This window comes from Bubalus kerabau, chromosome 8 (assembly GCF_029407905.1).
Source record: "Bubalus kerabau isolate K-KA32 ecotype Philippines breed swamp buffalo chromosome 8, PCC_UOA_SB_1v2, whole genome shotgun sequence".
NCBI classification, from domain to species: domain Eukaryota; kingdom Metazoa; phylum Chordata; class Mammalia; order Artiodactyla; family Bovidae; genus Bubalus; species Bubalus kerabau.
In genome coordinates this window covers 92119165-92143682 of record NC_073631.1, presented here as the reverse complement: position 1 = coordinate 92143682, position 24518 = coordinate 92119165, and the positions used below count along the sequence as shown (strand labels likewise).

General features: G+C 36.5%; 1 long non-coding RNA gene across 1 annotated transcript in view; it reads left to right on the top strand.

Moving 5' to 3' along the window:
• Positions 1-24518, top strand: part of LOC129658623 (uncharacterized) — a 106104-nt gene that overhangs the window by 61397 nt on the left and 20189 nt on the right. The gene's annotated exons all lie outside the window — the stretch shown is intronic.

The window sequence follows — 24518 nt, the reverse complement described above, 5'->3', positions numbered from 1 at the left end:
TATATTTTTTACTTAAAAGGCATGTGTGAGCACAACCCCATAGCAACACATAAAAGCTTCTTCATTCTTTTTATATCATTATGGTGTTCTATTGTGTTCAGTTCAGTCACTCAGTCATGTCTGATTCTGCGACTCCATGGACTGCAGCACACCAGGCCTCCCTGTCCATCACCAACTCCGGGAGTTTACTCAAACTCATGTCCATTGAGTCAATTATGCCATCCAACCATCTCATCCTCTGTCATCCCCTTCTTCTCCTGCCTTCAATATTTCCCAGCATCAGGGTCTTTCCCAGTGAGTCAGTTCTTCGCATCAGGTGATCAAAGTATTGGAGTTTCAGCTTCAGCATCAGTCCTTCCAATGAATATTCAGGACTGATTTCCTTTAGGATGGACTGGTTGGATGAAGCACAAGCTGGAATATAGATTTCCAGGAGACATATCAATAACCTGAGACATGCAGATGACACCACCCTTATGGCAGAAAGCAAAGAAGAACTAAAGAGCCTCTTGATGAAAGTGAAAGAGGAGAGTGAAAAAGTTGGCTTAAAACTCAACATACAGAAAACTAAGATCATAGCATCTGGTCTCATCAATTCATGGCAAATAGATGGGGAAACAGTGGAAACAGTGACAGACTTTATTTTTTTGGGCTCCAAAGTCACTGCAGATGGTGACTGCAGCCATGAAATTAAAAGATGCTTGCTCCTTGGAAGAAAAGTTCTATTGTGTAGCTCTACTCTAAAGATTTAATGAATCTCCTATTGCTATACATCTAGCTTATTGACAGCCTTTTGCTATGACAAGTGGTGTGTAATGAGAACATGTTATTTCATCTCTCTGCTCATATATTTCTGTATGATAAATTCTGACATTGGTTTGCCAGTGGATATGTGCATTTGTAATTTCAAGAATATTACCAAATTATGTTATATATGACTGTTACCAGTTTACCTATTTACTAACAGTTACAGGAATTTGAGATTTACTATAAGCTTTCTAACATAGGGCTTCATCATTTTTTTTCATCTTTTTCAGTTTGATGCAGTATAATTTTTATTTGTCTGACACTTTGTGACCCCATGACTGTAGCCTGTCAGGCGCCTCCATCCATGGGGGTTGCCATTCTTAACTGCTAGACCACCAGGGAAGTCCCCTCTTTCTTAGTAATATTTATCATTTCTTTGTCCTCTTTTGTTGGTTTAAAAAAAAAACAAAAACCCAATGTATGTTTCATGTAGTGAAAGTGGAAGTCGCTCATGTAGTTGCTCAGTCATGTCTCACTCTTTGTAATCCCATGGACTGTAGCCTGCCAGGCTCCTCTGTCCATGGAATTCTCCAGATCAGAATACTGGAGGGGGTTGCCATTTTCTTCTCTAGGGGATCTTTCCGACCCAGGGATCGAATCCAGGTCTCCTGCACTGCAGGTAGACTCTTCACCATCCAAGCCACCAGGGAAGCCACAGTTTTTATTTGCATTTCTTCAGATATTAATGAAGGTGAATATCTTTTAATGAACTAGAGACCTACTTTTTTTTTTAACTTATGTGACTATTCTGTTTATTTATTGCTCGTACTTATATGGCCATTGCTATTGGTGTGTGAGAATGTTGTATTGAGAGAGCACTCATAATGTTTCTGGGGTTTTCCTGATAGCTCAGCTAGTAAAGAATCCTCCTGCAATGCAGGAGACCCTGATTCAATTCCTGGATGAGGAAGTTCCCCTGGAGAAGGGATAGGCTACCCACTCCAGTATTCTGGTCTGGAGAATTCCATTGACAGAGGAGCCTGGCAGGCTACAGTCCATGGGATTACAAAGAGTGAGACATGACTGAGCAACTACATGAGCGACTTCCACTTTCACTACATGAAACATACATTGGGTTTTTTTTTTTTTTTTTTTAAACCAACAAAAGAGGACAAAGAAATGATAAATATTACTAAGAAAGAGGGGACTTCCCTGGTGGTCTAGCAGTTAAGAATCCACCTTGCCATGCAGGGGATGTGGGTTCCTTCCCTACAGGGGAACAAGATCCCACAGGCTGCAGGACAACTAAACCTGCCTGCTGCAGCTATAGAGTCCATGCCCCACAACGAAAGATCCCACGTGATGCAACTAAGAGCCAGCACAACCAAATAAATAAAATAAAATAAAGAAACTTGAAGGGCTGCAACATAAGATTATGGGTTTTAGTGCATAATTTTATTAATTTTTGAACAGAAATCCAGGGAAAAGCACTTTTGTTAAGAATTTTCAGTGACACTGGACATACTTTGGTTGCATCATCATGTGGTTTATAAACCAAAATTGCAAAATTCTGGTACTTCCATTTAGAAATAAAATTAAGTAGTTATAAAGGAATGAAAATTAATAAGACTTCAATTTGAGAAACATAATTGCCTATTAAAGTAAGTAGGATTAACTTTTATATGCAGGACATGGATGTGAATTCTAAGACATATCCTTATGTTTTGTACTTGCTAAAGATATGTCTTGTAGCTCTAATACTGAACATATCACCTATACTTATCTTTGAAAGATAAATGCTCAAATATATTAAAAAATTAGCTACAAACACTATAAAATCAAGTATTAAAATTGTATAAGCTGTGAACCAGTGCACATTCAACATGGTTTAACTGCACCATTAAATTTTGAGATATTATTTTTTAAACTCACAAAATTTCTATAGGTTACTTAGGCACATTAATTAATTACCCAAGATTTTTGAAAATGGAGAGTTGACTTTGTTTCATGAATGAGGAAGGCTTCTTTCTTGGAAACTAAAATGTTTCAGTTAGTGCCAAAACCCACATAATTGTTTTGACATCGGCTTACTCTTTACAGTCTTTTGATGATTATTTGTTGAAATCTCTCAGCTTTAATTTACTCAGCTCTCTCCAAATATAATCCAGCTTATTTTTAACCCCATTTGAAAAGATTTCCTTATGCCAATAGAAACATTTTAAAATCAAGTTGGGATATACACAGAAAACAAGGTAAGTATTTGTTCCACCAAATCATTGGTTGCAGATTACCTGAGTTATAATCAACCTAGCCTGTAGGAATTTAGTTTTTGAAGATGGAAATGACCCCAAGAACCTGACTTGCATTTTTTATTTAATTCAAGTTACAGAGACTGGTTTTGATGGGACTTAGTCACCATAAATACGGGATAACAATCCTTTCCAAAACCCAGTGGCATAAGAAAAAAGTATTTATATAGCCCATAAATTTGTAGGTTAACTGGGTTGGGGGTACTTTTCTGCTCTTTAGGCTCTCCCAGATGTCTTGGGCAGGCTGGCTTTGGAGTCATCTTGAATGGACTTGACTGAGACATCTCATCTCTTTTCCTTCTGTCTCATCTTCCAGCAAACTAAGAATAACATGTCTTTCTTGTGGTTAACAGGGAACAGGAGAGAAGCCCAATTGTACCAATGATGGTCAAGTTTGTGGTTGAGCAAGTCACATGGCTGACCCCAGAGTCAGAATGGGAGGACCCTACAAGGCTAGGGCAAAGAGCATGAATACAGGACCAAGTAGAGTGTGAGAGCCATTTGGCTATCTACCACTGTGGTTGTTCTAGGACTGTATCGTACAATATGTATACTATCTTCTTTGCTGCTGCTGGAGAATAGAACTAATTCAAAGCTTATAAAACCTCATTGGGGAGGCAGGCTTAAAGCTGTACTACCTTATGGCACCGTGTTCCACAAATGTTGCACTCAAATATTCAGAGCTCTTACCGTTGACTAATAATGGGAAAGATGTCATTTGGGAACATTATTCTGATGTTAAGGTCTACTGAAACTCCAACGACAATGCAATTCAGAGTTTTCCGGATTTATCTCTTAGGAGGAATAATGGAAACTCAATTATAGGTTGAATTATTGCTCTCAAGCAACCAATTTGTAAAGGATAATGATCTAACCTAGAAGATGAAAGTTTTCATATGATTAGGTTCTTCAGTCCACGAAGCATTGTCAAATACCTGAGAGTAATATGAAAAAGATCTTCCCTCCCTTTCTTGGGCTAATTAAAAAGAATGGCATCTGTAAAGGATTTTCATGCACAGATCTTCCATGGGGCCTTACTTGATGTTTCAGTTACAAGTCATGACTCACAGCAGCTAGGTTTTCTTCAGGACCATACAGTTTATTTTTAAGATGTAGTATGAATTTTTTGTGTTAGGCTCTTTGCTAAGCAAATACCCTCACTGGTCATTTCACAAAACTGTACAACACAATTAATAACAATTTGTAGTATTTCTGTTTTTTTCTATCCCATGAAAAGTCTGATTGTTAAAAGAATTCCATTTCCTATGATTGCCATTATGTGGATTTTGACATGTTTCTCTCAATTTTATAATCTTATGATAAGCACTGTGTTTTCATGAAATTCTAAATTTTCTTCAGTTAAACTCAGTAAATTCACTCGGTACATGAAGCATTGTGATATATCTACTTACTAGTAATAATAGCTAAATTTTACCAGATGCTTACAGTGACTCCAGTACAGCATGTTTAAAGATTGTATCAAATAGAAACAAGGATATTTCAATTGTCAGGAAGTTGAAGCTCAGAGCAACTAGGTTTTTCAGAAATCATTTCTTGTAGGTGAAAGAAGGGGTTGTGCTCATCTTGGGAACCCTTTCTACACTGAAGTCTGAAAATTGCTTCTTAGTAGAAAATCAAAAAGATTGTAGGATTTATCTCCTTTGTGACTCTTTTCTCAGATGTCACAGAGGTCTTACACTGCTTCTTGTTTAATGTCTGAAAACAGTTGTTTTATATATTCTTTGCAGTTTTCTATTCCTTTATTAAAAAAATGTCTAGAACTAGATACTTGGGCATGATAGAGGCAGAATTCCTCTGGAATGTTGTTTCAAGTTGGCCAACTTTTCCAAGAAAAAGGGAGGCGTGAAAGAATTGGAAATGTCCAATCCACACTATTTACCATACCTTCTCTGATGCACCTATTAGCAGGGCAGAAAGAGAGATGTGGATGTAGAGAACAAAGTAGTGGACACAGCGGAGGAAAGAGAGAGTGGGACAAATTGAGAGAGTAGTATTGACATATATACACCACCGTGTGTAAAACAGCTAGCCAGTGGGAATCTCTTCAAGAAAATTAGAGATACCAAGGGAACATTTCATGTAAAGATGGGTGCAATAAAGGACAGAAATGGTATGGACCTAACAGAAGCAGAAGATATTAAGAAGAGGTGGAAAGAATACACAGAAGAACTATACAAAAACAATCTTCATGACACAGATAATCATGATGATGTGATCACTCAACTAGAGCTAGACATCCTGGAATGTACAGTCAAGAGGGCCTTAGGAAGCATCACAATGAACAAAGCTAGTGGAGGTGATGAAATTACAGTTGAGCTATTCCCAATCTTAAAAGATGATGCTGTGACAGTGCTGTACTCAATATGCCAGCAAATTAGCAAAACTCAGCAGTGGCCACAGGACTGGAAAAGTCAGTTTTCTTTCCAAGCCCAAAGAAAAGTAATGCCAAAGAATGCTCAAACTACCACACAATTACACTCATGTCACATGCTACCACAGTAATGCTTAAAATTCTCCAATTCAGCCTTCAACAGTACTTGAACCATGAACTTCCAGATGTTCAACCTGGTTTTAGAAAAGGCAGAGGAACCAGAGATCAAATTGCCAACATCGTTGGACCATCTAAAAAGCAAGAGAGTTCCAGAAAAATATCTACTTCTGCTTTATTGACTATGCCAAAGCCTTTGACTGCATAGATCACAACAAATTGTGGAAAATTCTTAAAGAGATGGGAATACCAGACCACCTGATGTGCCTCCAGAGAAATCTGTATGCAGGTCAAGAAGCAACAGTTAGAACTGGACATGGAACAACAGACTGGTTCCAAATAGGAAAAGGAGTACATCAAGGTTGTATATTGTCATCCTGCTTATTTAACCTATATGCAGAGTACATCATGAGAAACACTGGGCTGGAAGAAGCACAAGCTGGAATCAAGATTCCCAGGAGAAATATCAATACCCTCAGATATACAGGTGACACCACCCTTATGGCAAAAAGCGAAGAAGAACTAAAAAGCGTCTTTATGAACGTGAAAGAGGAGAGTGAAAAAGTTGGCTTAAAGCTCAACATTGAGAAAACGAAGATCATGGCATCTGGTCCCATCACTTCATGGGAAATAGATGGGGAAACAGTGGAAACAGTGACAGACTTTGTTTCTCTGGGCTCCAAAATCACTGCAGATGGTGACTGCAGCCATGAGATTAAAAGACATTTGCTGCTTGGAAGTAAAGCTATGAGCAACCTAGACAGCATATTAAAAAGCAGAGACATTACTTTGTCAGCAAGGGTCCCTCTAGTCAAAGTTACAGTTTTTCCAGTAGTCATGTATGGATGTGAGAGTTGGACTATAAAGAAAGCTGAGCACAGAAGAATTGATGCTTTTGAACTGTGGTGTTGGAGAAGACTCTTGAGACTCCCTTGGACAACAAGGAGATCCAACCAGTCCATCCTAAAGGAAATCAGTTCGAATATTCATTGGAAGAACTGATGCTGAAGCTGAAACTCCAATACTTTGGTCGCCTGATGCGAAGAGCTGACTCATTTGAAGACCCTGACGCTGGGAAAGATTGAAGGAGGGAAGAAAAAGGGACGACTGAGGATGAGATGGTTGGATGTCATCACCCACTCAAAGGACATGAGTTTGAGTAAACTCCAGGTGTTGTTGATGGACAGGGAGGCCCGGCGTACTGCAGTCCATGGCATCTCAAAGAGTCAGAGACAGCTGAGCGACTGAACTGAAGTGGGAAGCTGCTGTATAACACAGGGAGTCTAGCCATGCGCTGTGATGACACAGAAGGGTGGGATTGTGGGTGGGTCGGAGGGAGGCTCAAGAGAGAGGAGACATATATATATATATATATATTAAAGCAACTATCATCCAATTGAAAAAAATTTAAAGAAATCTAAGCAAACAAGAAAAACACTGTCTTTTAGACGGCCAATGTTTAAGTGCTCATTGCTTTTTGCACTAAATCAGGCTTATGGAATCTAAGTCCAAATCTTACACATAGGATGATTCAGGGGCAGTCATTCTTTATCCTCCTATTAAAATATCTTCATAGGCACTGCAATTTAGAGTTTTGCTATCTTCTTTCTCTTTAGTTTTGAATCTTAGGTCATCAGACTATATCAATTCTTAGGAATCGGAAAAGTTATACAGATGGGTTAATTTGTCAATTGAGATATTTCTTCATTTCAAGGAATTTTTTAATGCTATATATTAAAATTCTTTTTCTGCTCAATTGGTTGGATTCTCTCTGTAAGAGCCTCAGTTATCTTTATGATGGCTCATTTTTGTCTGGCCTCAATGTCTATTATTTTCTGTCAAATTGCTTTGATTGCTAGTCTTTTGTCTGCATCCACTGTAATTATCTCAAGTTATTCTTCTATGTTATTATCTCAATATTAAAGCATATCCATTATGTACTTTATTTCTTGTATTTTTTACTTCTGTAATAGTATTATTTAGCCTTCAATTCATTTCATTGGCTCTAGTGGAATCTCTTCATCTCATTTTTTGTTTTATCATCTTGTGTTTGAGTTTTTTTATGTATTAAGTCCTTGTTCACATTAATTTCTCTCACTGCAAAACACTAATAGGAACATTTCCTCTGACTTTTTGCTAACAATTTTTTAAAAACTAGTCTTTTTTTTTAATGTATACATTTTTAGAAAGGTTGTTCAATACTTTTGCACGCATGTGAAACCATTTCTTTGACACTTACAGGATCTGGAGAGATCATTTCTCCTAGTATATGAATGTGAATGAGTTCTCCTTGACTCTCTTTCCACCTCTGACTGATGAGTGTCTCTAACTGAGAGAAAAGGCTCTTTTGAGAATTTTGTTACTCCTGTGCAAATTTTTTTCTTAAATAATGTATTTATTTATTTTGGGTTGTGTTGAGTCTTTGTTGCTGCATGGGCTTTCTCTAGTTGAGGTGCGTGGGCTTCTCATGGAGGTAGCTCTCTTGTTGTGGAGCACGGGCTCTAGGCACACAGGCTTCAGTAGTTAAGGCTCGTGAGCTCAATAGTGGCATCTGGCAGGCTTTAGAGCACAGGCTCAGTAATTGTGTTGCATTGGCTTTAGTTACCCGTAGCATGTGGGATCTTCCCAGACCAGGGACTGAACCCATGTCTCTTGCATTGGTAGGCAGATTCTTATCCACTCTACCACCAGGGAAAGCCCACATGTTTTCTTTACCTGGTAAAGATCAGGAGTTCTACTTCCACAGAGGTGGTGGTGGAAGTTTGAAGAAGGGAGTATATTTACTCCAGAATTTTGGATCATTTTTTTAGGAAGATGCTTGGAGTCTCCGTTTTGTTGAGTAAGAGCAATTTCCACTTACTCACTCCAATCCACGTCACCATGTTCTTTCATTCAAAATTTAAAAAGAAATAAAAATTGATGGTATTTGTGGGAATTGTCAATATTTAATCAACTCTCAGTACCATTTATATAAGGCGGGGTTGTGGCTAAGGTCCACATTGCACTGTGTCCTTCTTTACTTGGGCTTCCCTGGCAGCTCAGATGGTGGCTCATGCAAGAATCTGCATGCAATGCAGGAGACTTGAGTTTGATCCCTGGGTCAGGGAGATCAGTATCCTTGGATAATTCCATGGACAGAGGAACCTGGTGGGCTATAGTCCATGGGATGGCAAAGAGTCAGACACAACCAAGCAACTAACACTTCTTTACTTACTTGTGGACTGGGAAATTCTTTTTTTCCTTCTGGTTATTACTTTTTGTTCATTTTATTGAATTTTGAAGGAGGGAGAAGTCTATTATTTTTATCTGGAAGTCTGGTGCTAATTTTTAATTAATTAATTAAGGGTTAAGTATCCTGTGGTAAAAAAAATGTCTATTCCTTTTGAACTGAAATATTTCCATTATAATTTAATTAGATTTGTGTTGCCTTTGTTGCCAAGAAATTTAATGCAGTAGCTCTTTTCAGTCTGATATTTTTTAGTATAAGCATCTACTCCCAATGTGTATAATATGATTGTATGACTCTTGTTATTTTATCAGTGGTTCTATGCACTTTTGCTTTTGATTAAAGGCCAACTAAAATTCCATTTGGAGTTAGGTAAAATATGTAATTTAAAAATAAAGTCAGTTTCTTGGAGAAAAGACAATATACTTTAAATCCCTATTATAACAATAGCTTCAATGCTATAATGATATTTTTCTCCACCATCATAAAGGGACTCAAATTATTTTAACTCTGTGGCTTTAAAAATCAAAATGTGATTAAGTAAAAAATTAAAAATGCACACACTCTTAGTTTTTATTCATTCAAGTGGTCACTATTTTATAGAGCCTTTCAAATAGAAATATAGCTGACAAATGGAGACCAATTTACATGTATTTTAAGGTTTTGATCTTGCCATCATGCCCTTGGTCTGCATTGAGAGATGGTATAAGAAATAGCTATGTTAAAATTAATTAGAAGGATGTCACTGGAGATGAAATTCATCCTGTTAACCTAATTTGTCTTCATGAAAATCTAAGGAAGAAATTTTTTCAAGTCATTGTATCTGGAAAAAGTGTAGCTAACCCTGAGAATAGCATTATTTTAATCCTAAGAATTGAGACTCAGTTATTGGGACTCAGAGTATGTTTCCCTTTCTGGTTTGGCTATTCAGAAACTCCAGAAAACATTGTGACTTGCTTTTATTAAATGTATGGATTCCTAAGTTGTATATTTTGAGTATCTGTGTTCCTTTAACTGCATTTCCTTTCCTAATTCTCATTTTTTCCTGCTTTAATTTGCTTATTTATTTTTTCATTTGAAGGTGTTAATTGTTGTTGTTCAGTCACTCAGTCATGTCTGACTCTTTGCAACCCCATGGACTGCAGCATGCCAGGCTTCCCTGTCCTTCACCGTCTCCTATAGCTTGCTCAAACTCATGTCCATTGAGTTGATGATGCCATCCAACCACCTTGTCCTTTGTCATCCCTTCTTCTGCCTTCAGTATTTTATTTTGTTACATTACATCCCTGGTGACTCAGATGGTAAAGAATCTGCCTGCAATGAAAGAGACCTGGGTTCCGTCCCTGGGCTGGGAAGATCCCCTGGAAAAGGGAATAGCTACCCACTCCAGTATTTTTGTGTGGAGAATTCCATGGACAGAGGAACCTAGCCGGCTATAGTCTATGGCATCGCAAAGAGTAGGACACGACTGAGAGACTGACACTTTCACTTTCACCTTGGCATAATAAATAAATTAAGTATTGAACCATTCATCTGATCACTGATGCACTATATTTAAATTTTCATAAACAGAATGAATAGAATTATAAAGTCACTACTCAAAGTAAAACTTACATACTTTGGCCACCTGATGTGAAGAACTGACTCCTTAGAAAAGACCCTGATGCTGGGCAAGATTGAAGGCAGGAGGAGAAGGGGACAATAGAGGATAAGATGATTGGATGGCATCACTGACTCAATGGACATGAATGTGAGCAAGCTCCGGGAGTTGGTGATGGACAGAGAAACCTGTTGTGCTCCAGTCCATAGGGTTGCAAAGATTCGGACACAACTGAGTGACTTAACTGAACTGATAGAAGGGTATGTAAAAGGATAAATATAGGAGGATAAGGCCTAATATTCATTATGGTGTTTTTGTGTGAAGAAAATATTCAATGAAAAAAAAATTTGTTGAATCTGCTGTTCTGAGCCAATTAGTAGGCTGTGAAACATGTTTGCTACTACTGCTAAGTCACTTCAGTCATGTCCAACTCTGTGTGACCCCATAGATGGCAGCCTACCAAGCTCCCCAGTCCCTGGGATTCTCTAGGCAAGAACACTGGAATGGGTTGCCATTTCCTTCTCCAACGCATGAAAGTGAAAAGGGAAAGTGAAGTCGCTCAGTCGTGTCCGACTCTTAGTGACCCCATGGACTGCAGCCTACCAGGCTCCTCCGTCCATGGGATTTTCCAGGCAAGAGTACTGGAGTGGGGTGCCATTGCCTTCTCCGTGAAACATGTTTAGTGAATAGCTAACTGCAAGTTGCATTTTAACAGCAAAAAAGGAAATACTAAATTTTATTCTTGTGGCAAAGGGAGGGTCAATTTTATTCTTTGGCATCTATGTAATGTTTATTAGTTTTGTACTGTGTCTCATACTATGAAAATTGTGAGAAACCTGAATCCAAACAGAGAGATTATATATCTAACTTAACTATAAAAAAAAGTAAAACTTACATATTTGTATATCAATCTTAGCTCATTTAAGATACCAAAAAAAGGACACATCTTAATACGTAACCGTAAAGGAATAGTTAAATGTATTTTCATTTATATATATGATTTCTTCTGAATAATATTATATGGGTAAATGTTTGTGACATAACATCATTAAAATAATAGGATACAAAATTATATTACAATATGATCTTAATTTGATACCATGAATCCAGTTGATATCTTAGTTGATATCATATGAATATAAAATATCTTCAAGTAAAATGCATCCATGTTAACTCTTACTTGTAATTATTGATTAGAAGCAATTTATATTTTGTCTTGTATTTATAGGCTTCATGCATTCTACAATACTATCCTCTTTATTAAAAACACACACTATTTTAAATCATCTTTTGATTTTCAGCTTACTGTTGTTAATCTTAAAATATATTTGTAGACATACATTCCCACCCATACATAATTAGACTACTAAGGACCTTAAGGAGTCTCTTGATGTGGGTGAAAGAGGAGAGAAAAAAAAACTGGCTTAAAGCTCAACGTTTAAAAAAAAAAAAAACTAAGATTATGGCATCTGGTCCTATCACTTCATGGCAAATACAAGGGGATAAATGGAAGCAGTGACAGGTTTTCTTTTCTTGGGCTCCAGAGTCACTGCAGATAGTGACTGCAGCCATGAAATTGAAAGACACTTGCTCCTTGGAAGGAGAGCTATGACAAACCTAGACAGTGGATTAAAAAGCAGAGATGTCACTTTGTTGACCAAGGTCCATATAGTCAAAGCTATGACTTTTTCAGTAATCAAGTACAGATGTGAGAGTTGCACCATTAAAAAAGCCTAGGCCCCGAAGAACTGATGCTTTCGAATTGTGGTGCTGGAGAAGACTCTTGAGAGTCCCTTGGACTGCAAGGAGATCAATCAGTCAATCCCAAAGGATATTAACCCTGAATATTCATTGGAAGGACTGATGCTGAAGCTGAAGCTAAAGCTCCAGTACTTTGGCCACTTGATAGAAACAGCCAACTCATTGGGAAAGACCCTGACGCTGGGAAAGATTGGAGACAAAAGCAGGAGAAGGAAGAGGATTAGATAGCATCGTCAACTCAGTGGACATGAACTCGAGTAAACTCTGGGAGATAGTGGAGGACAGGGAAGCATCGTGTGCTACAGTCCATGGAGTCCCAGAGTCAGACATGACGTGGCAACTGAACAACAACAGCCACATCAAGAACCCTAAGACCTTAACTCCTGATGCAATTGTGCTTTTCCTCTAAAAATATCCAGAGATGAGTTTCTTTTTCCCCTAATGACTGGGGTGTTTGTTTTTTTTTTTATCATGAAAATGAAAAGCATCACAGTCATATGTGTGGGTACCTAAAATGATCACTTGGGCCTAGGTATTTTCCATTTAATTTGTGAAATAAGTAGAGTTGACTGCGATTTCAAAGATACAAACTTTCTCTTTCATCATCCAGATTTATTCTGCAGCATGCCACTGCTAAAGGAACTGAACTTTTCTATGCTACTTAATTTTAAATTTTTACTCTACTTCAATGGCTTTTATATTCTGAAAAATATAGTGAGGGAAATCTGTCTGTGCAAGATATATCATGATTTGAATGTTGCCATTTTCCTTCATGCATAATTATGCTGATTCCATTTTTGTGTTATTCTCTATTGACATTAGTATCATTCTCCACATGTTGAGAACACAGAGAGTATACTTTATTTCAAAGGAGATAAAACAAGAGATGGATTGTAATTGTTCATGTTGTGTTGTGAGTGACTTTTTCTCCTTAGGAAAATGAATACTATTTTACTACAGCCTCCAGTTCATTAAACACTTGGCAATTTCTTTTTCTTATTCTTAATCTTTTCTTCACAATAAAAATACTCTCTTTAGTATTGGGATTAATACGCTTTCTTTCCTTTCTTGTCTATTCTACTTTCCTAGCTAAATTATTGCTTTTTAGGGATTTTGTTTACGGTTTCTCTGTGTGTGTGTATGTGTGAATGTGTGTGAGACAGAGAACCAAATAATTCAAACCAAAAGTAGTTACTATATTTATTTTAGTATTTCCAATAGTGTGAGAAATCAACATTTTAAAAAGATTTGTTCTGTGATCTGTAACATTAAGTTGTTCTGTATTCCCTGACAGTGTCAGTGCCTTGAACTCCCTCGCATGGAATGAGAATTCTTCTAGTTAACAACTTTTGGCACTAGGACTTAATAACAACTGTAGATGGTATTAATTTTTTTCTCCTTTGCTGGTTATTAAAAGTATTATTTAATTTACATAACAATACCATAAGATTACTCAGATTTTTCCCCAAAGATAATTTGATTTTATAAAAATAGCCAAAAATAGATTATCCTTTTAAGTTTTGTAAGCATCTGGAAATGAAAATATTTGTTTAACTGACATTTGACTTGCATTTTCCCAAGAGTGACTTACACAAAACATAAGTAAAAGTAAAGCATTTTAATATCCTTGGATATTCTCCTGCAGTTAAAAACTCTGCTTCTGTGCTCACATATACTATAAAACAAACAAACAAAAAACACTGCTTCTAGTTTTCACCTTTTTGTCTCTTAAGATTCATTCAAGGATGTGGGTTTTGCAAACATAGGAAGAAGAAACTTAGTGTGTTTGAAAGAAGGTCATATGGTGTTTATGAAGTACAATATAAACCATTGCTCTTGCAATTATGTCAACCATTACCTTCAAATATTAATGCTTTCCCTGCCCTCAAAATAGTTGTTCCAAGATTATATCATCTTATTTTCTTGTTTCTCTTTGGTACATGGATTCTTTAAACTATTGCTTTTCTTTTTTTTTTTTTTTTTGACCAACTCTCAAACACCCATAAACAGAAGAAAATCCACCCTATTTTGCCTATTTTAAAAAAAGAAAAGAAAAAGAAAACTTTCCGGTCTTCATTTACCTCTGTTTTCTTTTACATCAAAACTCTTTAAGAAGATTTTCTACTCACAGCCTCTGATTTTTTTTCCCTTTATTATTTCTTGAATCATTCCAACTAGCTTTCATCACTACCACTTCACTAAAACTACTTTTGTCAAGAGTTTTAGAGGTCACCACTGACCTCTACATAGTTAAATCCAATGCCATCTCTCAATCTTAAACACGGTTGACTTATCAGCACCTTTTGACACAACTGATCCTTCTCTTCTTAAGAAACTTTTTTGGTTTCCAGGAATTTTACTCCTTTCAGTTCCTTTTGTTGGTTGCTCCTCATTTCTCCAACCACTAAATAATGGAATGATTCCCACTCAATTTCTGAACCCCTTCTCTCTATATATATTTCCATTTTGCAAGTTAATCTGGTCTCATGGACTTAAATCCCTCATATAAGTCAGTGGTACCTTAGTGTACACATTGTGTCTGAAACACCTCGGAATGCCAGGAGGAGGCATTGCTTCATCTAAATCTCTCTGGGACTTCTAATAGGCAACTCACACATAATGTCTAAGCTTGCTCTTCCTATGGTATTTCTCATCTCCATTAATGGTCACTCCATTCTTGCAGTTGATAAGGCTAAACAAGCTTGAGGTCAAAATGCATGCTCTCATAGTTCACATTCACTTCAAGAGTATATCCTGTAAAACCTATCCCCACAAGACACATCTGGTGCTAATGATATGACCCACATTGCCAGTCTCTTTCAGCTAGATCACTGTATGATAACCTTCTAGTCGTTCTGCTTCTTTCCTGTGCCCCATTATTTTCCATATTGCCTTCAGGGGACTTGTTAAAAATATAAGTAAAATCGTGTCTCCCTTCCAGAACTCTCTTATGGTTTTTTATTATGACCCCAAAGGCCTTGGATTTGGCTGCCCTGGTTTCTCTGAACTCTTTCACTCTACTTTCTCTCACTCTTCTTCAGCTACACTGGCATCCAGGATTTTCCTATAATATTCTAGGTGTACTCCTGTCTCAAAGCTTTTGCACTTGCTTTTTCCTTTGTCTGGAATACTCTTTCCCCAGAAATCCACAAAACTTGCTCTTACCTCCTTCAAGTCTTTATTTAAATGTCATGTTTTCACTGACACTTTCCTTGGATTTCTGATCAGAATTGCACCTCTACATGCCTGCTATCCCATTTTTTCTGCTTCATCTTCCTTTCTAGCAGTTCTAACCATTTTACATACTATATATTTTAAAATTTTAACTTGTTATTGCCTATCTTTCCCCAAGCAAGATTTTAAATTTGAATCTTAACTCTTGTTCAGAACTGTGTCAACAGGACCTAAAACAATGTTTGATATATACTGGGCACATGATAAATATTTGTAGAATTTATTAATGAATGCAGAAAAACTGTTACTACTGTCATGCTTTTAAACTTAAAAGTGAATTATGTTATTTTGGATAGTAGATTTATTCTTCTAATATGCTTTGCATATACTGTTACAGTATATAGGCTTATTACACTGTACTTCCATTACCTAACACAAAATAAAACCTCCTTAGAAATGTCTTGGATTAATAAAATCTCTGTGTGCATATAAATGGAAGTGAAGGGAAATGCTAAGAGATGTGAACAAAGTTAAGAATTTTTAAAATGTATCACTTAACTTTGTTCACATCTCTTAGCATTTCCCTTCACTTCCATTTATATGCACACAGAGATTTTATTAATCCAAGACATTTCTAAGGAGGTTTTATTTTGTGTTAGGTAATGGAAGTACAGTGTAATAAGCCTATATACTGTATTTTTATTTTGATATTTGGCAAAACTAATACAGTTATGTAAAGTTTAAAAATAAAATAAAATTAAAAAAAAATAAAATGTATCACATGAATAATACTTCAATAATGGACTTAATAGGTGAGACAATAAATACAAAATTTGTAGGATTCCCCTCCATCCAGCAATAAAATAGAATTGTTAAAGAGCTTTGTGTAGAGACATCTGGAAAATTCTAAGTTGTACCAAAATGACATTCTTAGGATGATTTTCCTTGTTACATAGTGCTGCCTTAATTGAGACCATTTTCTGGGCAGACTTGTCTGTAAGTCTAGATATATATTTTAAGCAACCTATTATTAGAAGAAACACATTTTTCCCCCAAGAGAATGATGAACTAATACCAAAAATATCCCCCTGTTGTGTTCGCTGAGCCAGGAGTCTGCTTTCCCTAGGCAGTCTGGATGGCATCATTCTGGATTCATGGTAAGAAAACCTGGCAAAGAGTCTGGAGATGAGAGTTGTAGTCTCAGTTCTTTCTCTCCCTCCCTTCTTTCACCTACCATCTTTCACTCGGTATACATTGTTTAACCATCACAGTCTGTTAGTGACACATTTGAAAGTCATGGGATAAAATCCATTCTGTATGTGAAAGGGCTTTTTAGGGTCTTACTAGAAAGGATAATATGGTTGTTTTCCAGAGGTATTGTTGAGAGGGTTCTTAATTGCCTGAGAGGTTGCACTAGACGACCTCCAAGTTCAATTTAAGTATCTAGATTTGATCATCTTTAAAAGTTATGTATTACATACAGCACTGTTGTATTTATGCCAGGAAAAGAATTTCATTCCTGGGCCATATTTATAATTTATCTTTCAGAGTCTGTAGTTGAAAATGCATTTTTTTTTTCTCTGTAAATTTTGCATGACTAAATAATAGAGTCTGGATATAATTGGCAGTTTCTATAAGAAAATAAAAATGATAACTAGAATATTTTAACCATAAATGACACATTGCACAAAATGTATTTAAGATGGAAAAATGGCTCCAGTTGAAGAGCAGTATAATGTATTGTTTGGCAAGCTTTTCTCCTTCTAAGAGGGAAGAAAGAAGAATATGAATTGCTCTCTGAAAATGTAGATTAAAAGCTAAGTATTCTGATATGACAAACATAGATAACATATTAAAAAGCAAAGACATCACTTTGCTGACAAAGGTTCCATATAGTCAAAGCTATGATTTTTCCAGTAGTCATGTATGGATGTGACAGTTGGATCATAAAGAAGGCTGAACACTGAAGAACTGATGCTTTTGAATTGTGCTGGATAAGACTCTTGAGAGTCCCTTGGACAGCGAGGAGATCAAACCAGTGAATCTTAAAGGAAATCAACCTTGAATATTCATTGAAAGGAATGATGCTAAAGCTGAAGCTCCAATACTTTGGACACCTGATACGAAGAGCCAACTAGTTGGAAAAGACCCTGATGCTGGGAAAGATTGAAGGCAAAAGGAGAAGAAGGCGGCAGAGGGTGAGATAGATAGCATCACAACTCAATGGACATGAGTTTGAACAAACTCTGGAAGATAGTGAAAGACAGGGAAGCATGGTGTGCTCTATTCCATGGGGTTGCAAACAGTCAGACACGATTTAGTGACTGAACAATAACAATGATTTTGATGTGACACACATCGGCAGTCTCATTAATAAAAGTAGATGCCTAGCATTTGTATTCTTGAAAAAAAATTAACATATTATGCAGTATTTTGGCCAGAGTATGATACATATAAAATAAAAGTTCATATATAAATCAGTCTGTGAACTTTAAAAACATTTGAACCAAAGTTGTTAAATTTTTTGCAGACATCATGTAACATTTATAAGAAACTTTGGAAATCAAAGAAAAAGAGGTTGAACTGTTATTGATAAGTTGCTAGAGTTTCAGTGTGGACAAGTCTGAGAGTTAAGAACTCCAGCAGTAACTAGGAGAGACCCCCACACTTTCCTGAGTTTTGCCTTCACGATCCTCACAGCAAGTATCATAGAAAAATCCCTTCATGCTTCTACCCTCAGAAAAAAATATTTCCCCAGAGGCTAACATTCTATGGTTTTATCAGAACCTAACCTACCCAGAGGAAAAGAAATACCCAACTCCAGCCTCAGCCCCATCTAATTAGTCTGAGAAGCAGTGATGAAATTCCCAGTCCAAGGGCACAGCTTAAAAAAAGACTGAGACTTTAACAAGCAATGCAAATCAACTATACTCTAATAAAACAACTTTTAAAAAAGACTGAAACTTAATCATAGCACTATATAGAACACTTTCCTCTCTTCTCAAACTTAATATTACATTACAAAAGTCCTGTTTACTACAGATCCTTTTACCCAATAATGCTTACCTTTTAACAAAAAATTACAGGACATCCTCAGAGACAAAAATCAGTTTGAAGAGGAAGAACAAACATTAGAACCAGAGTTTGATATGGCAGGAATACTGGAGTTATCAGACAAGGGATGTAAAATATTATGACTAATATACTGAAGGGCATTAATGAAAAAAGTAGATAACATGCAGGAACAAATGAATTATATAAATAAGGATGGAAATCTTAAGAAAGAATTTTTTTTAAGTGCTAGAGATCAAAAACACTGTAATAGAAATGAAGAATGCCTCTGTTGGACTCATGTAGACTAGACATGTCTGCTGAATGAATTTGTAAGCTTGAGGATATCTCAATAGAAATCTCCAAAACTGAGGGGGAAAAAAAGACTGAAAATTCAAAACATAATATCCAAGAGCTATGAGATGACTACAAAAGGTATAGTATATCATGTAATGGAAATTTGTTGTTGTTTAGTTGATAAGTCATGTCCAGCTCTTTGCGACCCCATGGACTGTAGCCTATTAGGCTTCTCTGTCCATGGAACTGTCCATGGAATTCTCTAGGCAAAAAAACTGGAATGGGAAGCAATTTCCTTCTCCAGGAAATCATCCCTACCCAGGGATCAAACCCACATCTCCTGAATTGGCAGGCAGATTCTTTACTACAGAGCCACCAAGGAAGTTCCTATATTACTAGGAGAATAAAGACAGAAACGAATTTCCTCAAACTAATGTCAGACACCAAACCTTCAAGGTGCTTAGAGAATACGAAGAAGGATAAATGTCAAAAAAAAGAAAAAAGAAAAACTAAAGTAAAACAAAAAAGCCTATACCTAGATATATAATTTACAAACTGCAATTTTCTATTTTTTCAAGACAGATTGTCTGATATAAAATCTAAGCAAACACAATCAGGGAAAAATGTCTGCATAACCTATTCACTTAAGGAAAAATGTGCAAATGTAGCAACCATCAGGGATGGCTGTTTGGGAAGAACAGCCCCACCTCCAATGGAGGAAACAGAAAACATATTTGCAGTCCCAAACTTGTTCTCTCCTCATGGAAGTAATCCATAAAGGGTGATTTTTTTTTTTTCTTTTCTCTGTTCTCTCATTTTGCTTCTCTGATGCCAAGCTATTAGAAACTACACAACACCCTGCCAATACATTTCAGTAAAGTTCTCTCACATCACCGAGGCCTATTGTAATTATTCGTGTTCTTTTGGAGCACTTAATTGCCCCTACATCATAAATCTCTTCAACAACAACAAGACACAGAGAGGGACTCAAGGAAGTTGATTCTTTTTATTTTGTTCCATTGCCTTTGGGTAAAACCATCTCCACAAGATTCTTGTTAATGGCAGGACAATAGAGGCTAGCCCTGGCCTACACTGTGTTCTTAGGTTTACATTTGGCCAAGAAAAGATTTCACCAAATATTCAAACAACTTTCTGAACAGCCTCAGCTTATGAATCGAATCTAGGCACATTTTACTGAGTTATCCCCCAGTCCTTCGAAAATTCATGTTTATGAATTCATGCACAAATGACAAATTACCTAATAGTGGAATTAAAAGCTATTTGATCCATTAAATATATTAGGAACTTTGTAAGTTAATTTTGTAATCTTTATTTTTCAGTTTTGTTTTAACTTTGCTTTAAATCAACAGATCATTTTAAACATATATATCAGTCCATGCCTGATATGACTAGAAAATGACTTCAGTAATAGATACCTAGGCTTAAATAGCTAGTCACTCATTTAAAAAAAAATGAAACTTACTGTGAAGTCAAGTCAGCATGTTGTTGCTCAGTCTCCCAGTTGTGTCAACTCTTTGCGACCCTATGGACTGTAGCACGCTAGACCTCCCTGTCCCTCACCGTCTCCTGAAGTTTGCCCGTGTTCATGTCCATTGCATCGGTGATGCCATCTGGCCAGCTCATCCTCTGCCGCCCTCTTCTCCTGCTGCCCTCAATCTTTCGCAGCATCAGGGATTTTTCCAATGAGTCGGCTGTTCCCATCAGGTGACCAGAATACTGGAGCTTCGGCATCAGTCCTTTCAATAAGTGTTCAAGGTTGATTTCCCTTCAGACTGACTGGTTTGATCTCCTCCCTGTCCAGGGGACTCTCAGGAGTCTTCTCCAGCACCACAGTTCAAAGGCATCAATTCTCTGGCGCTCCACCTCCTTTACAGTTCAGCTCTCACAACCGTATGTGACCACTGGGAAGACCATAGCCTTGACTATATGGACCTTTGTCAGCTGAGTAATGTCAGCTTTTCAACACACTGTCTAGATTTGTCATAGCTTTCCTGCCAAGAAGCAATCATCTTCCGATATTTGATATCATACAAATATGTGGAGGGATTTCTCTGGCAATCCAGTGGTTAAGACTCCATGCTTCCATTGCAGGGTATATAGGTTTGATCCCTGATCAGGGAACTAAAATCCCTCATGCCACATGGAGTGGCCAAAAACAAAAAAGTGTGGAAAAGGATTGAGGAGAAAAAAAGTGAATATTTTAGGTCTCTTAAATATATCTTCGGAGAAGGAAGACATTGTAGAGGTCAAAATCAGCCCGTTAATAAAAGCAGAATGTCTATGTGGTAGTGAAGTGAAAGTCACTCAGTCGTGCCCTACTCTTTTCAACCCCATGGACTATACAGTCCATGGAATTCTCCAGGCCAGAACACTGGAGTCAGTAGCCTTTCCCTTCTCCAAGGGATCTTCCCAACCCAGGGATTGAACCCAGGACTCCTGCGTTACAGCAGATTCTTTACCAGCTGGTCAAACCAGGGAAGCCCCAATCTATGTGGTATAGATCTATGTGATAGATGGCACTCTAAAATGATCTCCAAGTTTTTCATCATGTCATATACTATATACCCCACTATAATCTATTCCCCCTGGATATGGCAGAATCCATGATATGATGGAAGAGTTACTCCATGATTAGATTGATTAAGGTGGAAATTGTTTGAAAATATAATTAAGGTCCTAAATCAGTTGAGTTTGAGGTAATCAAAAAATTGATTATCCTGTGTTCTTCCTCAAACCTTTATCAAGTGTAGTAGAAAGCTTTTGTATACATATTATACATATATATATATATATATATGTATAATATGTATGTTAATATATTTTAGGAAACATGAATTTTTGCCTAACTAAAAAATGTATGACATTTTGATTCTACTTGTTTGACTCAGTGTGAATAGAATGCTAGATTTCTAATTTAAAAAAATAGACCTGTAACAAGCAACTAATGTTTACTGTATAGCACAGGGAACTATAGTCAATGTCTTGTAATAACCTATAATGGAAAACAATCTGGAAAATAACACATGTGTATATGTATAACTGAATCATCTTGCTGTGCACCTGAAACTTTGTAAATCAACTATACTTCAATAAAATGTATATATTAAGAAAAAATAGACGAGAAACAAAGGAAAAAAAAGAGTCAGACAGTACTGAGTGACTAATACTTTATTACTAGTCCACAGAGTTTTAATATTTTGATCGTCTGACTAGTCTAATAAAGAATCTAGCCAACTGTCCTTCTGTAAAGTCCCCCTTGTAGGCTTTTTTAAAGCACTATACATATTTGTAATTACATTGCACATAGATTATTAACGGGTAATTTTCTTTTGACAGGCTACAACAACAAACCGCAGATTTCTTATTTGTAATGTAAATGACTGAATATGTTTCATTCCTATGTATTGCTATTAAAAATGTTATAACATTTCCAAGACAAAAAAGTACAAATTTTTGCTTTGAAAAATTTGTGTGGTTAAAATTTCACTAAAAAAAGTAGATTATTCTAGAAGAAAGGTAATAACAAAGATCAGAATGGAAATAAATGAAGTAGAGACTAAAAGAGAAAAATGCTACCATGCCATGCTCAATAGTGTCTCTTTGCCACCCATGGACTATAGCCTACCAGGCTCCTCTGCCCATGGAATTTTCCAGGCAAGAATACTGGAGTGGGTTGCCATTTCCTTCTCCAGAGGATCTTCCTGACCCAAGGATCAAAGCCACATCTCCTGTGTTGGCAGATGGATTCTTTATCGTGCCACCAGGGAAGCCCAAAAGAGAAAAATAGGAAGGATTAATAAAACTAAGAGATGGGATTTTGAAAAGGTAAACAAAATTGAAAAACTTTTAGCTAGACTAATTCAGAGAGCATAACTGGAAAGAGCCAGTGACTTTGTTTCTCTTTCTCTATTGCCCTTTCTCTATTTTATATTATGGAAACAGAATAACATCAAAGATCAATATAAAGTTCCTGAAGAGAAAAGAAGAACAACATCCCAGACCTTCTATTTCATAACAGCAGTTATTATTTCCACTTCCAGGCATGGTGACTATTGTTCAGTATGACTTTCATTATCTTACTGAATAATTCAATTGAGAAGTTATGATTTTTTATTTCTGACTGAAAATACAACTAACCTACATGCTATTTGAGAATATGCCTCTGTTTTTCATTGAGATTATACCAAATGTCAAAATATAGGACCTCCTGTACTCTCTCTGGACAGATGAATGAAAAAGAAACTTTTTTTTTAAGTAAAATTGTTTTTTAAAAAATACATGTAGAAACATAAAATAGCTGTCTATATTAAAGGCACAATGCCAGTATTTCAGCAACCAGGTTTCAATTTCTGTGTATACCGTAGGTTTTCTCAGGATTTTATAGCTATCGTCACAGTGGTTATGAAGAACTAGGTTACAGTAGCATCCACATTGTTATAATTCTTACTGGTTGTTTAATATAATTGCAATATTTACTTTTACACATACTGAGAATATTATATACTAAATAAAACAAGTGTCTTGTAATGTTTCTTCACAAGTAATAGAGATACTGGCTGTGGAATATATGGGGGTTCTTTGCAAGTTATTTTGCAAATTTAAATCTATACTCAAATATTGGGTTGGCCACAAAATTCATTCGGATTTTTCCACAAGATATTCTGGAAAAACCCAAGTGAACTCTTTGGCCAACTCAACACAAAGTAAAGAGGAAAGTACAATGCTTTTAGCTTCCATCTAGCAGAATTTTAAAGGAGTCAAGAAAGTATGATTTGAGCAGCACTCCTGCCTGTGCAGAGACATAAAGAGCTGCTTGGTCCTCACCATAATTTGAAATATTCAAGATCTTCTCTTCTAAATTGATTTTCAAGCCTCTCAGAGGAACTCTTTGTGCTTATTATGAAGTTAACTCAGTAACAGTGACCTGAAACTTGTCATCTGTGGACAGGCACCTGACAAGTTAAATTAGCGCCCCTGGGTATGCATGCACTCTCAGGAGATCTAATGCCACTTGACCAAGGGATGGCTGTCCCATTGCTGTGAAAGCCAAGGGTAGTGTCGCCTTGCATATCACTAATTACCTCTGCTCAAGTCCAAAGGTGGCTTAGTGTCTATTCTCAGATTCACCTTGATAGCCACTTAAATATTTTCTGGGTGAAGCCCAGTCCATAGACACAGAGCATTATCTTTCTACCTTGGGAAGTGATGAGTCTGCATAGCCAGCCCCAAATTACACTGACCCTTTTGATAGCAATGTCACATCCTTCAGTGATAGTCAATTAGGCTGCCCAGCTCACCCTTCAGTTTTTTTAAGCACTGAAGATTAACAAGATTTTTTTTCCTGTCTCACTAAATGTCTTACTTCTGATTTGTGTCTCTATGCATTGAGCTCTATTTCTGGGTCCCTTTTTGTTCTGGATTTATAGCTTTTCCCTTTCTACATTCACTTTTCTCTTTGAAAATCCTTAATTTGTGTTGAGAAGAAATAAATAATTTACTGCTTTAAAATGCTGAAGACTCAAAATAACTCTGACATTTTCTCTTTTATAAGTGATTGGAAATCAAAGTCATCGTTAGAGTATGATTAAAAGTGCCCTTAAAAATGCATTTGAGACTTAGAAGCAGATATGTATAATTATTATGATGATAAAATAATTGCTTCTTTTTTTTCCAAAATGTACTTTTTTACCAAGTATGTATGAATTAGTACTTGGTTCAGAAAGTCAGGGTAGATTTACAGAGAAAGACAAACATCATATGATATCACATATATGTGGAATCTAAAAACAATATGAATAAATCTATATACAAACAGACTCACAG